Genomic DNA, 17,415 nt, shown 5'->3' with positions numbered 1-17,415 from the left:
CCGAACCGCACACTTGAAACCTATGTAATCCTATTAACTACTGTCACCCCAATAATGTAAAGATTTAAAAACTACAAATTACGTGAGGAAAAGAAAACCCCAATGGCGGAAGGAGGCCGACCGGGCACTACAATGCCACCACGCCTGCAGGATGAAGGCAGCACGACCCAGGTGGACGAAGAGACAGAGACGTGGCATGGACAAGGACGCCCAGGTCCAGGTGCAGCTAATTTGGAAATTCTGTGCATGAAGAAGGTGGCCTCCCTCTCAAATCGCCGAGGAAAAGAGGGGCTTTTGGGAAGATGTGGCTGGCACATCAGGCTAACATCTTGGAAAAAGATAATAACCACAGCTCATGCCACGCACAAGAATAAGTTCTAAATAGATCAAGGACCTAAATGAAAAAATAAAACCATACAAGTACTAGAAGAAAATGTGGGTGAATTCCTTCACAGTGTGAATGTAAGAACAATTTTCTTACTATGATTCAGAAGTAAAGATGTAGTAAAAAAAAAGTGATAAATATGACTACATAAAATAAAAAATTTCACAAATGAAACACACTTCAGGTCCAAAGGTACAAATATTGAATAGATTGAAAATAAAACGATGGACAAAATACATCACGCAAACAGCAACCACCAGAAAGTTGGAGTGGCCAAACCAATATTACACAGAATATTGTTGGCAAGAATGTTACCAAAGGTAAAGAGGAACATTTCGTAATAATAAAAAGGTCAAAGCATCAGGAAATTTAACAATTATAAACACATATGCACCTAATAACAGAGCACCAAAATACATGAAAAAAAGCCGATAGAAACTAAGGTAGAAACAAATAATTCTACAATAACACTTGGAGGCACCGACAGCCTGCTTCCAATAACGACGGAACTAGAGAACTGGAGAGAGCACCGGCAAGAACACGGAAGGACCTGAACAGCACATATGCCAGCTGGCCTGGCGGACACCTTCAGACCGCTTCCCCCGACACCACCAGGACGTATGTCCTTATCAAGGCCACCTGGGACATCCTCTAGGCTAGACCATATGCTGAGCCATAAAATAAGCCTCCGTAAATATAAACGGTTAGAAATAATACCAAGTGTGTTCTCCGACCACATGAAATGAAATTAGAAATCAATAGCAAAAAAAAGTTTAATGCGATTTTATGGAGCTGGACGAATTGATACTAAAATGTATATGGAAAATAACCCTCCATGAATAGCTGGGGGAAATTCACCAATACATGGTAACTTACATGAGACACCTGCATGAGCAGTGGGAGGTCAGAACACGCATTGAGATGAATAAGAACAAAACCACAAGGTACAGAACTCATGGGAAACTGCAAAAGCAGTAGCTGGGGGGACATATAGAGAGAAATATATAGAAGAAAAACATCTCTGATCAATAACCTAATCGTCCTCCTGAACGCGGGGAAAACAACCAAGAAACCCTAAAGGAAAACGAAGGAAGGAAACAATGAACATTACAGTGGAAATTAATAAACTGGAGAACAGAAAAAATCAATAAGACAAAAAGCTGATTCTCTAAGAATCGACAAATCTTTAGCTACATTGATGTGTACATAGTGTGTATACATGCATGTATACATAGTGTGCATATATGTGTGCATGTGTATGTGTGTCTATACTCTGTGTTATACTGCATGTGTATATGCTGTGTATGTATGTATATGTATATGTATTGTATATACTGTTTGTATGTGTATGTACATGTGTATACGCTGTGTGTATATTCGTAAACTGGGCATGTGTATGCGTGTGTGCATACAGTGTGTGTATGTGCACGTGTATGTATATACTGTGTGTATATATACTGCAGACGACCGCCTAGCCTGGAGGCTCGCGGTCAGGCAAGGCACGTCACGCGCGGAGGCTGCGCGCAACGAGGAGGCGGTCCAGAAAAGATCGAGGCGGAAGCAGCGTCAGCAGCAGCAACAACAGCCATCTGCCTTCACCTGTACCAAGTGCGGCAGGGATTGTCACTCCCGAATCGGACTGCACAGCCATTCTCGGCGGTGCAGATAGACTCTCAGGAAGCTACGCCATCGTCTCTCGAGACGGACGGCTGCCGACGACGACGACGATATATACTGCATGTGTGTGTACGGTGCATGTATATATACTGCATGTGTGTGTGCAGTGCATGTATATATACTGCATGTGTGTGTGCGGTGCATGTATATATATTGCATGTGTATATACTGCATGTGTATATACTTAGCAGGTGTGTGTACTGTGCATGTGTATATATGTGAGTATATACTGTGTGTATATATACTGTGCATGCATATATGCTGTGCATGTGTGTGGGGGGGTGTATGCATGTACACTGTGCATGTGTATATATGTGTTCATACATAGGAGAGAGAATGATTAAGCATATGTAGTAAGATGTTAACAACTGTGGAATCTGGTGAATAATATACAAGTGATAACGTCATTATTTTTGCCATTTTCAAAATATTTTAAAATTGTTTGAAATTAAAATTTAATTTAAAAAGCATTTGCAGTACATGCAGTGATTCACATAAAGAGTTTGCAAACACGCGGCAGCGAGGCATCACTGATGAGACGCACACGTGTGTACAGCAGACAGAGCGCCCTGATCGCGGCGGGCGCGGCGGCCAGAGCACACGGTGCCGCGTTGGCTTCTCAGGCCAACGCCATGGGGCTGTGCATTTATTATTACTCACGTTTTTGTATCTATACAAGATTGAATACGTATATATATTTTACGGCTTTATAAACCCTTCCCACACACTATAACCCGTTCCCAGTCCCTTAGTAACCTTTCCCACACTTTTATAAACACTACTTATGTTCTTAAACATATTCTACACTCTTAAACCCACATAACTTTAACAACATACGCATACAGTACCGCAAAATCCTGCGATACAGCGAAAAATCTACGATCAATAATTAAATATAATATTTTTAAAAACGCCGCGATGCAGGGAGGCCGCGATCAGTGAACCCCAATGCAGAGAGGGGCCGCTGCACATTGTTCACTAAAAAGCCCACTCCCTTCCGTGCTGCCACCCATTACCCCCCCTTCCTGAGAAGGTGCAGGTTCCACAGAGCGGCCGTTCCCTCGCGCCCTCAGCTGCGCCTTAGCAGTGATGAGAAACTCTCTCTGCACACAGGGCACAGATGCTCTGAAGAAAGGACCGAGGAGAGAGCGTGTCACACACGTGTCCACCTTAGAGGGAAGGAAGACATCTTACCAGACAGCGGCGGGGTGCGCGCTTGCGAAGCACAGGGGCGGGGAAGGCTCTGCCCCGGGGCTGGGTGTCTGGGGCCCCAGGAAGGAGCCTGGCGGGGGATGCCCAGGCCTGGGAGGCAGGCTGGGGCTCCCCCCACTGCCTGTGGAAGCGGCCTTCCCGGCAGCGCTGAGCCAGGACAGGGCTCTCCTAGAGCGGCGCTAGCACCACCGCCATGCCTGGCCTGGGAACAGCCAGAGAAGAGGCAGCTGCCACACCTCGGCTGGCCCTCTGCGCCTGGACTGCCCCGCGGGGGCTTCCTGACGTCAGGCTGGAGGCGGAGGCCCAACCTGAGCAGAGGGGGCAGGACCGGCGGGAGCCCAGGCCCCCACCTGCCCTCTGAGCAGCAGGGAGCGCGAAGCCAGCAAACAAAGGACGGCCCGTCCTCCAGCAGAGATGGACGGGGCACCACTGCGAGGCAGGCTGTCCTCCTGGGGGGCCCGCTGAGCACAGAGCAGAGAAGGGGGGCCTGTGGGAGGGGAAAGATGGTTCCAGGCAGCAGCAACAGCAAAAGGAAGGGCCCCGGGCCGAGGCTGCCGCCTGCCTCCCAGCGGAGCAGGAAGCACCCACAGGGCTGGTAGGGTGAGTGACGCCGAGACCCCAGGTGCCGGGGGTCCTAGTGGGCCATGAGTTTTGCTCAGGGTAGCGTTGGGCGCACCGGAAGCTTCAGAGCAAGGGAGTGACCTGAGAGTGAAAAGTTACTGGAGCCTCCTCAGGTGCCCACAGCCACCGCCACCCAAGGAGGACCGCGGGTGCAGGCTGGGCCAGCGCCTCGCTTTGCAAATGGGCTCCTCATGTCCGTCCTGCCCTGAGAGTCAGGGTCAAGGTGAGCGGCAGGCGGCCGGGGGTTCGAACTGCCAGAAGCTGCGCCCTGGGGGCGGGGGGCAAAAGCAGGGTCAGCACTCGAGAGTCCTGCCTGCTGGGTGCTGAGCAGGGGCTTCTGGGGCAGGTCTGCACTGGTGAGCAGTTTCCTCTCTTGTGCCAAAGAGGGGCATGTGCAGAAACCGGGTTCCTGGCGGGGAGGGCATCCCAACATCCTGAACTCCCGGAGAGGACAGGCCTTGGCCTGCTGGGCTTTGAGATGTCTTCAGTATCCTGCAAAGGGGCACGGCCAGGACAGGAAGACCACCCTGCAGCCTCCTGGCCAGGTCTGGGGGCAAGATTTCCCTGAAGTCTCCAAAAGGTACCCAGCTGTTGGAAGTGCTCAGGGAGGTAATAACAGCGTCCACGGGACCCGCAGGGGGACAACACTGCTGTGTCCTTTGTCCCTCCTCCTCCTCCTGCGTCTCCACCTCCCCCAAGAACATCCCATGCTCTGGTTACTACAAAGACAGGTCATCTCTCCTGAAATGACGCTCGATCTTGGCCATGAGCAATGCCCAGGTCTGAGGGCACCAGACATCTCTCTGGAGCCCAGCTCGGGCCGCCGGGAGAGCCTCTCTCAGCCATGGAGAACTCCGAACGTTGCTTCCTGTGTCCAGTTCCGGCCACAGCACATGCCCACCCCGAGGGCAGACCCTCTCCTGGCGCTGACCAAGGCCAGCCAGTGCATGGGGACACTATACCTCAACTCCTTCAGAAGCTACACCAGCACCTCCCAGCCCCGTGATCCTCAAGTGCTCACCTGCCACGTCAGGGGTGGATTCACAGCTTAACCCCGTGAGTGCCAGGTATAATTCAAAATTTGGATCAACATGAGAAAAAGTTATATCAATATATAACCTCAGGTACAAAAAAAGAGAACAAAACATAAAATACGAATAATTCCACTGTTATTTACATTTATAGCCAAAGACAAAAGAGTCGCTGGGAGCGACGCTGGCACTTTTAGGAAAATTTGTCAGCGTCGCTCCCAGTGACGTGGGCACTCAAAGGGTTAATCTTCCCGTGAAATGTACACTTCTGGAGTCAGGAACCACATACATAATCTACTTCTTCTGCCTCCGCAGGCTCACGGCACAAAGCCAGACTTCCAGTACGTGTATAATAGGTACTTGTGGACTTGAAGGTAATAAAATATATATTCGTTTAAAATTTTAATTAGAAAAAATGACTAAAATTAGATAATAAAAAGTCTCCCTTGTGTACCAAATTTGAACTTTTTCTGGAAACACTTTGTTTATGCACTTTGCAGGGAACCAAGCAATTAAGGCCTTTTCGTTACAATTTAAGACTAGAACTGGAATATCAGGGTTGCCAGTCAGTGGAATGTGCCTGAAATGCTGAAAGTCTCCTGGGGAATAATTCCTGGTGGTAATGACATGCTGTGGACTTAAATCTTTCTCCTAGACACAAAAAAGACAGTTAAGTCAACTTTGTCCGTTTAAATATCATTTTAAGATATCTAGAGCCCATCTCTTCATTGCTCAACAACCCTTAGCAATTTCTTTGGCCCTCATTTATTCCCAGTTCCCAAGGGAATCCTGCCTGATTTATTGGAAATTAGTTCTTACAGCTAGTAAGTGCTTTAAACTGTTTTCATATAAATCACTCCGAAACCTGCTGGTGCACTGAATCCTGGGTGGAGGGGTTTCCTCCAGCAATGCGGAACGCCAGCACCCCCGCACCCCGCTCCGGGGGACTTCCGGGCACCATCACAGGCGGGAGCTCCGTGGAGCAGGCTGAGAGGTCGCCGAAGACTTATGTTTCCTTCACACACACAGACACACACACACACCACACATGCACATACACATGACACTTGCATGCAAGTGCCACACAAACATGCAGACACATGTCCCACACCACACTCAAACACACGTGCCTCGCATACCACACACGTGCAGACATGTACATGACACTCATGGATGCACACGCCACACACACAAATGCATACACACACAGACACATGCCCTGCACCACACTCACATATGCGCACACCTCAGCACCACACACACGCACAGATATACACGTGACACACACCCTTAATCGGACCGACCTTTACCTTCTGGCTGCGGTCAGGGACTGCCTACATGTCAGCACGTGAGCAGGCCAGCTTCCTCACGGGAACAGTGGCCACACATGGTGAGTGAGTTCACGGTGTGCAGTGGAAGCACCCCTGATGGCATCACTTGCTGTGACGGAAGTGTCACTCAAGGGAGGTTAGACTCTCCGCAGGAGCAATAAAGGCTTATTTCTTGCTCACAGCACAGCCGGTCTGGCTCAGCTCGGGGCTTACTTGGGGAACCCAGCCAATGGAGGCTCGTCCCTAGGGGCTTCTATGATCACCCCTGCACAAAAACAAACATAGGGAGGGCCTCTGGGCCTCTCAAACATGTGCCTTAAAGTGACGTGACATGTCTGCTCACATTTCACTGACCAAAGCAAGTGACACACTCACCCCAGACACCCGAAGCCCCAAGGAAGGGGAAGCCCACACATACGCCCGGAAGGCAAACACACACACCACTACTGTGCTCAGACGACCCAGCCCCCTCTGCGCGCTGGACGGGGCAACACCCCACTCCTGGGGTCAGTCTGTCTGTCTGTTTCCCACGTGCACCTTTCTGCTCTGAGAAGGCCGGCAGGGTGGTGCACGCTAGCCCCTGAGCTGCCTAATATACTCTTTATCGAATCAATCTGAAAAACAGACGGCGGTTATCTAGATAACTACTAGGAACAGGAAGGGAGCTCTTCAAACTGACGAAGAAGGAGGAGGGAGGGAGGGAGGCCTGGGAGGCACGAGGGGAAAACAAACAGCACCGGAGTCGAGTCTGCGGCTCTTGGGAGAAGGCAGGAGCCCGTCTCCCTCACAGCCCGGAGCCACGCACAGGCGCTCAGGAGAGCTGGGGGTCGGACAGAGCCACGCGGGCCTCCGGGCCCCCTTGCGGGGCACCAGGCAGATGAAACACAGCCAGCTCTCTTCCCTGCCCTCTCCCCTCTCAGTTTCCCGCAAATAAGAAGCTATTTTCAGAAGAAACCCTCCAAGCCCCGCTGTGAAGCAGCGGGACAGAACGCGCGCCATGATGACAAACGTGGAGGACGCGGTCTGCGGAAATAGGCTTCAAGTTCAGATACTGCTCCAAGGCGAGAGCGATCTACATGTGGGAAGGCGGTGCACGCGCGTCACTCAGAGCGATGGCAGGGCCTTATTCAATGAGTTAAAGAAAAGCGCTGCAGAGAACTAATGCCCCATATAAATATTTAAATGTAGTTTATTCTAGTCGACACCTGTCCGAATATATACTCCATGAAGATCTCTCTCAGCCACGCTCAGAGCCAGGGAGCCTGAGAACGCCAGGAAGCGCCAAAACCACCCAAGAGAAGACTTTGCTATGCTTTTGGAAGACAGGGCGGTTTTTAAAAACCAACTTACAAAAAAAGTCACGGTATTTCAACCAGCTATTGAGGACAGAAGGTGATTGCAGAGAGAAAGAGTTCGGTAGAAATGTTTATTTGCTTTCAACTTCTAAAGACCGCATTCCATGAGCCCAAAGCTCTTCATCTTAGCAGGTATGACTCTGAACTTGAAAGGCAGGCCTTCCATTGAGGCCCGTGCAGCACGTGCGTGCGTGGGTGCCTCCTGCCAGCCTCCCTGCGCGTCTGCCCACACCTGGACGGTCTGGCACCGAGGGCAGGGAGACGGAGGAACACGCAGGCGGCCACTTGTTCTGCGGCCGTCTTCAAGGGCCCCGCCTGTCAGCATCCGAGATGGTGGCAATCACAAACAGAAGCTGACAGCTGGTGACACCTTCAAGCCGTGAGCCTCCTTCTGCAAAGCCCACTGAACACCTGGAGGGGCGCCCGGAGGAAGTAATTCCCAGACCGCCTCTCCTTTTCCGCGGCCGCGACAGAATCCTGGGCGTCCGAAATGTTCACGTTTGTGGCAAGTTCAGGGGAGCCGCCGCCTGGGCTCTGCATGCGGCCCCAGCTTCTACCCCCGTCTCCCTCCAGCTTCATTTGGTGTCTGGGGGACAGTGTCCTTCACGCCCTGCTGATGTCCCTCCTACAAAACCACCCCCAGCTCCAGCAGGGGAGTTCACTGGAACTTGTCTACAGTTGTCAGGAACGTTAACAGTTTTTGAGGAACAGATGCAATTGGGCCGCAGTGACCTACTTAAGCACCATAAATTCCAGTAGGAGCCTGGCTTTCACGGGAGACATGGGACTTGAGAAATGACACACTCTCGGGAGAGCAGACAACTGTTTTGAAAGGACCAGCAGAAGACGCTGGACCCCGTGAAGTTCCGGTACCTGTGGGGGTTGATCGGACTGAGCCCCTCCCCGGGGCCACCTAGGTCCGAGTGCTCTGAAGGGTGGCTCTTGAGTGACAGCAGGGAGCCCTCAGCAGGCTTGAGGGCCCCAGTCTAAGGCCTGGCCAACGGGGTTCCCTTCCCCCTCTCAGCTCCTGCTCCCTCTGGGGGTTCCACGTGCAACACCCGCTCCTAGCCCTGCCATCGACTCACGGCGTGGCTTTTAGCAAGTCACGGGACCCCCGACGCCTCGCTCCTGCATTTGTAGAATGGGAGTCGTGCCTTACACGGAAGAACTGTCTGGAGGCCACACTAGCAGCGAGCCCTGGTACCAGGCCTCGGAGGACGCGGGCACTCGGGACCTGGTCTCCGCCCGGCATCACCGCCCCGGCGTGGGCTTAGCCACGGGCACGGGCGCACGCACACACATTCCATCGGGGCTGCCTCTGGCCCCGGGTCCAGCCCTCGCTCACAGATTCCCAAACGCGAGACCCCAGGGCTTCCTTCCTGCAGCGACAGGACTTCCACTGCCGGGCACGCCAGCGTCAGCCCCTTCTCACACCGGGGTCTGCCCACGAAGTGCTGGCATGTCCTCGGTGGAAAACTACAAAAGCTCCTGGAGGTCACAGCCGCTTGTGGTGAAGACAGTGGAGCTGTCCCAGCTGAAGGCCAAGGGCTGAGCCCTGAGGCCCGGTTAGGCACCCACACAGCGCAGCTGGCTTCCGGGGCTTGTCAACCCTTAGCTTCCCGACAGGGGGACATGCAGACAGAGGGGCTGGCCGCAAACACTGGTCCAGCATCAGTGTCGGTGCCCGCCAGATCGCATCCTGCAAGGCGACCACAAGCGCCGCAGGGCCAGGAGGCTGGCAGCAAGGCCGGCATCCCACGCATGCTGACCTCGGTCACCCAAATGATGCCACTCGATCTTTCTAACTAAAGGTGGCGCCGTTCCCCCACCAGCCCCTGAAACACGCTGAAGGAGCAGGACCGTGGGCAGCAGCCCATTCCACAGACGGGGGAGTCGAGGCACAGACGGGGAGGAGCACGCGCCCCGGGGAGTGGGCCTGGCCTGCCCGCCGCAGGGAGAGTGCGTTCCTGGGGGAGAAAGTGGGGCCCAGCGCTTCGCCGGCAGCTCGTCCCTGGGGGCTGCAACGGCGCAGAAACCGTCACTGACGAAGTGTGTCCCCACCGGCCCCCGCCTTCGTTACCGCCGCTCTGCCCGTGTCCCCGTGCCTCCCAGCTGCACCAGATGCAGAGAAAACTGCATGTTCCCTGAAACTTAATGACCAAATTTAAAGCAATTTCGAGCTAATCAGGGTTCTGTTAAGCTGATTTTATTAATTTAACAGTTTTAAGACTTTAACAAAACGATGCACTTGGCAATCTTTGCTGTGGAAGCTGCTTATTTAGGTGCAGAAGGCAGGGTGCCACCCAAGAAATCCTCCTTCAAAGAAAAGAATGATTTGTAAAGTAATGAAATAATGCTGCTCAAAAACGCTCAATTATTAATAACATGGTGCATGGTGGGATACCTTACCCACCTCTTAGGCTATTAGGAGCAATTTATACACAGTGCTTCTGCGGAGGTAAATTAATAAGATGCTTCTATCCAGAATTAGAGACTTCAACAGTAACTTTAAAATAATCTATCAAGTCTCCAACCACATCTACGGCTCAGAGGAAAGCTAGGTGGTTGGTATCCTACCTAGTAATTTTTTTATTTAAAGTAGAAACACAGACCCTTGCATTTCTGATGAGCCCTGCTCACCAGGGCCTGGCACCCCTCCCACGCCCAAGGGCCTGATAAACAGGGCTGCATCCATATAAAGTCAAACAAGAATAAAAACAAACCAACAAAAACAGACCCCAATGGTCCTCGAATCTTGCAAACACAGTCTGTAGCATCTCCTTATTTTTAAAGACAAATCAGAAGTGAAAATGCGTATCTTACAAAATTACTTGTGCACCTGTCTAGAGGAAAGAGGTCTTGTCAGTAAAGAACTAAGTACGCACCCCGTACTGACTGGGTGACGTCTAGGGAGGGACTTCGCCTCTCTGAGCTCATTTCTGTACCTGCGAAGCATGGACTGTGGGGGCCGAGTGAGTCAGCACCTGTACGGAGCCCGGCGGCAGCAGCACCTGAGTGACATTAACAATTACCATCACGTGCATCTAAAATAAATGCGTGTGCGCCGGGCTGGGGGGTCTGTGCTTCGTGATTTGCACATCGGGATTACTGAACTGGGTTTTTTTTCCCTTAATATATATGTTTTTTATATTTCTTGTCCTCACCCGAGGACATCTTTTTCTTTGCTGTTAGAGTGGGAAAGAGGGAAGGAAGGAGAGAGGGGGAGAGAGAGGTTTGAGAAACACTGATCGATTGATTGCCTTCTGTAAGCGCCCTGATCGGGCATTGAACCCACAGCCTTTTGGTGTATGGAGCAACACTCCAACCAACTGAGCCACACAGGCCAGAGCTCTTCATGTATTTTAAATTGTAGAACTAATACATTCTCACAGAAAAAACAAAAAACAAAACTCAAATGATTGGAACAAGTAAAAATTAAAATTTCCTTCCCCACGAACCTCCATCTTTCTCAGAAATAATCAACCACCAACCTCACGCACGTTTTTCCAGAGCTTTCTATGTGTGTATTTATAAAAGGTACATATACGTTAATATTACATGCCATTTATATATCCATACATGAGAATAATTTACATTGCATATAATGCTCGTTATGTGCATTGCATAAAATACATACACCTTCCACACATCCATTCATACATGTGGTTTTACTCTGCTATGCTCTGGCTTTTTTTCTGAGCAATACATCATGGCCCTTCCTCCCTGTCCCCACTTGCAAACATAACTCATCCTTCTGAATGGCTGTGTGGCCGTCCGTGATCGGTGTGGGGCACACATCATTTAACCGTTCCGTTCCTGATGGGCATTTCCGTTTTCCCCAGTTTCCCTGTTAAAGACCATGCAGCAAGGGCCGGCCTTCCACGGACAATCTCATGCGCATGGTGACCAGGATGGGAACGGAGAGAGGACGGGTGTCTGGTGTGCGTATCACTTAGTAATAAAAATATACAGTCGTCCCGCTTATCTGAGGTTTGGCTCTCTGTGGATCCAGTTACCTGCAGTCAACCGTGGTCCCAAAACGTTAAGTGGAAAACCCTAGGAACAAGCAATTCCTAAATTTCAAATCGCATGCTGTTCTGAGGGGCATGAGGAAGCCCCACAGCCTGCTGCCCGTGTCCGGCCCGGCTGGGGGGCGTCCCTTTGTCCAGCGTCGCCGCGCTGTACACACGGCACAGTGAGACACTCGGAGAGCAAAAGACGCCTTCACCCAACTTCCGCTACGGCATGGTGTCACTGTTCTGTCCTACGAGACGCTATTGCCAATCTCTTACGGTGCCTAACTCAGAAATTACACTTGGCCGTAGGCACATCTGCACAGGAGAAAATGGCACACACGGGGTCTGGTGCTGCCCGCGGTTCCGGCGTCCCCCGGGGGTCTCGGAACATGTCCCCTGTGGAGAGGGGGGGCTTCTCGCTGTGTAAAATGTAACAGTTTGACACTACTTCACGACACTAGGTTGGCTATTATTGTAAAAACTGGAAAAATACTAAGGGGAGAAACAAGAACCCTGGTGCACTGCTGAGGAATGAAAAATGGCGCAGCCGCCGTGGAAAACTGTATGGCAGGTGCTCAGAAAATTAAATGTAACGTTTCCACGTGACCCGGGAATCCCACTTCCGGGGGCATATATGCAAAAGAACTGAACGCAGGCACCTTACCAAATCCCTGCGCACCCAAGCTCACAGCAACCTACTCACGGTCGCCAAAAGGCAGGAACGACAAGGCGTCCCTGGCCAGGTGAGCGGATAGACAGAATGCGGTACTCACACGCAATGGGCTGTCACTCAGCCTTCTCGAGGAAGAACATTCTGCCACACGCTAAGACCTGCGGGAGCCTGGACGACAGTACAGTACGCGAAATCAGTCAGACACAAGACAAATGCTGTCGTGGTCCCACCTCTGTGAGGTCCCTAGGGGAGAAAAACCCAGAGAGACAGAAAGCAGAAGGGCAGGGCCGGGCGCGGGGGGAGGAGCCACAGCCCATGGGTCCTTAATGGGGACAGACGGGAATATTTAAAAAGTCCTGGAGGTGACGGTGGGAATGGGTGCACAGCAGCGTAAACGTACTGTTGAACCACACTTGAAAATGGCAAGGCAGCAAATGTTACATTGTCTGTATTTCATCCTACTTCTAAAAAAGGTGTAATGGTTTGTTTTAGGCCCACGCCAATGTCCCTGCACCAAAACGGTGGCATCAAGGCAGCAGCTCCCCAAGAACTAGGCAAAGGGCCGTCGTGCGCCCCAACGGCACCTGGCCCCTGCCGTGCACCGTGTCACGGGATGCGCCGGAGGCGGTCCGAGCAGGTAAAGAAATCAGCAGCAACATTGGAAATAACAGTCACAGCAGGTACGAAGGGCGTGTCTGAAATCCAGAGGGCAGGTGGGACAAGGTGCCTCTTAGGGCTCCATCAGTTTCTGCATCGTGAAATATTTTACGACAATGATAACAAATGCATTTTTTAAAAACTGGAAAGTGCCATGAAACTCTGCTCGTGAAATCTAGAATGCTAGGGTTCCCAGATGTTTCAGTTTTATGATCTAGTTTTTAAAAATGCCACAGAGAGACAAATATAGAACTGACAACTTTTTATTTTGTTAAGTAAGGACATTTTTAAAAACTGCCCATCTGCTTTCAATATTATTTGCAAACAAAGGGTTTTTTTGTTTTTTAATGTTTAACAAAGTGAGCTTGGACCTAACGGACCGTCCTTCCTGGGGGAGAGAAGCTGGCAGCCCTTCGGGCATGAGTTTCCTGACGCCATTTCGCCACGGAGCAGGGTGACCTTCTGCAGAGGCTCGGCCAGTCAGGGTTCCTGGATCTGGGGCCCCACGCGCCCCTCACCTGCAACCCAGGCTCGTGGCCAGTCTCAGCTCCAGTGCCCCAGGACCGTCTCCTGCCCGGCTCCCCCCGCCCCCTGCTGTGCCCTCCCACCCTGCGCCCCACTGCCCTCCCAGGCCATCACAGCCAGAGGGTCCCCAGCAGGCTCACTGACGTTCGCTCCCTAGGGGGGCTCTGAGCACACCCTCCAGGAACCATGGACCATTTGCATATTTCCCTTCGGTTACAGTGTCCTGGCCCTCGGGCGCGGGCCGAGGGACGGGCCTGCCACCGCGTGTCCAGAAGTGGTGTCTGATTGGTGAACACACTCGGTAACGAACGACTGACCCCACTCTGGTGTACCTCTGCTAGAAGGCTCGCCTGCAAGGAGGACGGCTCGCCGGGGACCACCAGCCCTCACTCCCAGAGTCTCTGTGGGAGACCCAGCACCAAGCCTGTAAATGTATTAATTCCCTCATTTAACCCTCCACAGGGCTGGGGAGCATGTTCCTGACGCCTTTTGATATTTATTTTGAAACACTTTAAGACCTATGGAAAATTTGCAAAAAATAGTATATTCTCACATATGCTTCACCCAAATTCGCCAAATGTTAACGTGTAACTCATCTGCTTGCGTATGCTCTTTTACACACGCACACACACACGCATACATGTACATAATGGTTCTGACCTGTGTGAGCGGGAGATGAAGCCACGGTGCCCTTTACCTCAAATACCTTGTTTTTCCTAAAAGTCAGAACATTAACGCTGACATAAAACTGTTATCTAACCTACAGACCTTGAAACCACACCAGCTGTCCTACAATGTTCTTTCGAGCAAAAGGAAAGCACAAAAAGCTGTCTGGTCCAGCATCCGATTCAGCAACCCTAACGTCTAGTGTTTATGTCTCTCAGTCCCTTCGTGGCGTGACATTCCCCTCAGAGTACAGGCCAGTTATTTTGTAGCAGTCCCTCCATTTGGCTTTGCCTGACATTCCCTCAGAATTAGAGACATTTTGGGCAGGGAGACCACAGAGATGCTGCTGCCCGGTACATTGGACCTAGAGGCACAGCATGGCCTCTGTCCCGTTATTAGTGGTGCTTACTCTGGGCACTCGATTGGGGTAGGGCCTGCCACATCCTGCCACTGAAAACCTACAATTTCCCCTCTGGAATGGACGAGAAATTGTGGGCAGATACGCTGGAGCTTTGTGACTTCCTTCTCCATTGGCCATCTGCTCTAGGAAAACACTTTGCTGCCTTCTCCACTCATGGTTTGTATTAATTTGATGCTCACTGATTCCAGACCTGACTTCTGCGCGCCTGGCTCTTGGGCCCTTTGACCATGTCACCTCCTCCTTTGAGCACTTCCTTATGTTCTGGTCCAAACTGTCCCCATGCAGGGCCACTGCTGTTAGGCTCTCCCAGCCCACAGAGCTCCCCTGATACCCTCTTCCCTATTTCTACATCCGTGAGCGTGTTCATACCGATGCCCCAAACCCCTGCCCAATCCCAGGCTTCCCCCTTCCTGTATGAGCCGCTCCTCTTCACTGAGTCAGAGAAAACGGGCTTTGATTAGTCACACACACTTCCCTATCTCCTCGATCCTGAATATAAACAAAGTCATCTCAGAAACAAGCCCACCAACACGCACCGCAGGGATGGACCACAGGGACCCGGCCACTCCTCCACGGCTGGACGCCGGGCGGCTTCCAATCCTTTGCAATCACGAGGAATTCTGGAGGGAATGATCTTGTGCATGAGTTTTTCCACCTTTTTAAGTAAGTCTTCTGGGGTTTCTGGGTCAAAATGTACACACGCGGGTAGTTGTGATAAGGAGCGCGTGCTCTCCTCCCCGAGGGTGATGCCCGTGGGCACTCCCACCAGCAGCGCAGGTGCCCGTCTGGGGGCCGGTCTGACAGGTAAAAAGGGCTCCCAGAGCCACGTGAATTGGCATTTCTCTCATTATGAGTTCAGCTGAACATCTTTTCAGTGTTCAAAGGCCATTTGTATATTTCTTATGCAAATTATCTTGTGTCTTCTGCCCATTTTTCTATCACCTGCCCTCCCCCCATAGTCGAACAGTTCTTTGTATACGAAGGATATCAGCCCTTTGCGTCTGATGGATGTCGCAAATGCTTCTCTCACATTGTCATCTGCATTTTGACTGTGCTTAGGGCAGAGTCTGGGGGTTGTTTGTTTTGCTGTTCCGTGAACTCAAATTTGTCAACCTTCTACTACATCAGGATTTTGAATCATAGTTAGAAAACCTTTCCCTGTCCCCACGCTACAGGAAAATTCACTCATGTTTTCCTAGAGGAACTTAATGACTTCGCTTTTTTATATTTAGGTTCTGAGACCCGTCTGGAATTTGTGCGTGCATGCAGGGAGAGATGCGGCAATACATCTAATTTTCCCTTTTCCTGAGGGCCACCCCGTTTTCAAAGCACAATTTATTGGGAAGTTAATCTCTTCTCCTGCGATCTGAGATGCCATCTTCATCATATTCGAAATTTCCATATGTAGTCAGGTCTGCGTCTGGACTTTGTATTCAGTGCCACCACTTCCTCTGTTCTCGCCCCCGTGCCACACTATTTTAATTTTAGAGGCTTTATAGTTCATTTTAATGTCGGTTAGAGCTATTCCCCTAGTAGTTTTTATTTTTCAGGATTTTCATGGTGGGTATTACATGTTTGCCTTTTCATATGAACTGAAGTATTAATTGTCTAGCTCCATATAAAAGCTTTTTGGTATTTTCACTGGGATCGTGTTAAAGTCATAAATTAACTGGAGAAGAAAAACCTGGCATTTTTATGATGTTAAGCCATCTTATCCGAGACCAAGAGATGTCTTTCTATTTGTCCAAGAATAGTTTCTGTCTTTCAGAAATGATTTAAACTTTCTGTCACTCAGGCTTTGCCTGTTTCTTGCTAAGTTTATTCCTATGAATTTTATCTTCGTGGCTGCTGCTGCATCTTCTAATGGCTCTTACCTATGAACAACAGAGCTATTGATGCTCTATGTTAATTTTTTATCCCGCTACCTCAATGATTTCTTCTATCGTTTCACTTACTTATAACACTGAGTCTCTAGGGTTTTCCTAGTACATTATCATATCCACAGACTGGACAGTTCTGAATCTTCTTCTCTGCTGCTCAAGCCTCTACCTGCTCTCTTTAACCTAATTGCTAATACCTCCAGCACAATTATAGGATCTGAGGGGAGACAATGGTCATCTTTGCCTTGGTCCTGATCTTCGTGAAAATGCCTCTAGTATTTTTTCATCAAATAGGATGCTGACCTTAGCAGACATATAAAATATTTTATCATGTCCCATCCATTCCTATTTTGTTAACTGATATATCAGGCGCAAGTGTCAAATTCTATAAAAGGCTTTTCAGCATCTATGGAGATCGTCGGCAGCCATCCGTCTCGAGAGACGATGGTGTAGCTTCTTAAGAGTCTATCTGCACCACCGAGAATGGCTGTGCAGTCCAACTCGGGAGTGACACGGTATCTGTCTCCTCCCGTGTTGTATCGACATCTTGCGATGACGCTGGAGTGTCCTCTCCAGTGAAGCTGAAGCTACAGAGCCTGGGCAGGGTGATATGGAGGGTCTGCTGTTGCCCATGCAGCAGACCCCCCCCCTCTTCGCAGCTGAAGGGTCCAAGGGAAAGACGGAGTCAATACAGCTTGGCTTCAGGTGCGCCGCAGGAGTTGCCGGTGTTGACCACAACGTCAAACCGCCTTAGGGACTCCGGCTCCGGATTTTCTGTCGGGGTTTACTCCCTTAGCCTTTCCCCTGAAGAGGTATGCCGCAAGGCAGCGGAGGTTTTTTGGAGTCAGAGTTTTCCTTCTCTGATGTGCCCTGACTGGAAGATCGAACCAGCGACACTTAGCTCGCAGGCCGACGCTCAATCCACTGAGCCAAACCATCCAGGGCTTTCTATGGAGATAATCCCA

The sequence above is a fragment of the Furipterus horrens genome, unplaced genomic scaffold (genome assembly GCF_987537825.1).
Source record: "Furipterus horrens unplaced genomic scaffold, mFurHor1.1.pri manual_scaffold_3, whole genome shotgun sequence".
In the NCBI taxonomy this organism is placed as follows: domain Eukaryota; kingdom Metazoa; phylum Chordata; class Mammalia; order Chiroptera; family Furipteridae; genus Furipterus; species Furipterus horrens.
Note: the sequence above shows the minus strand (reverse complement) of the source record.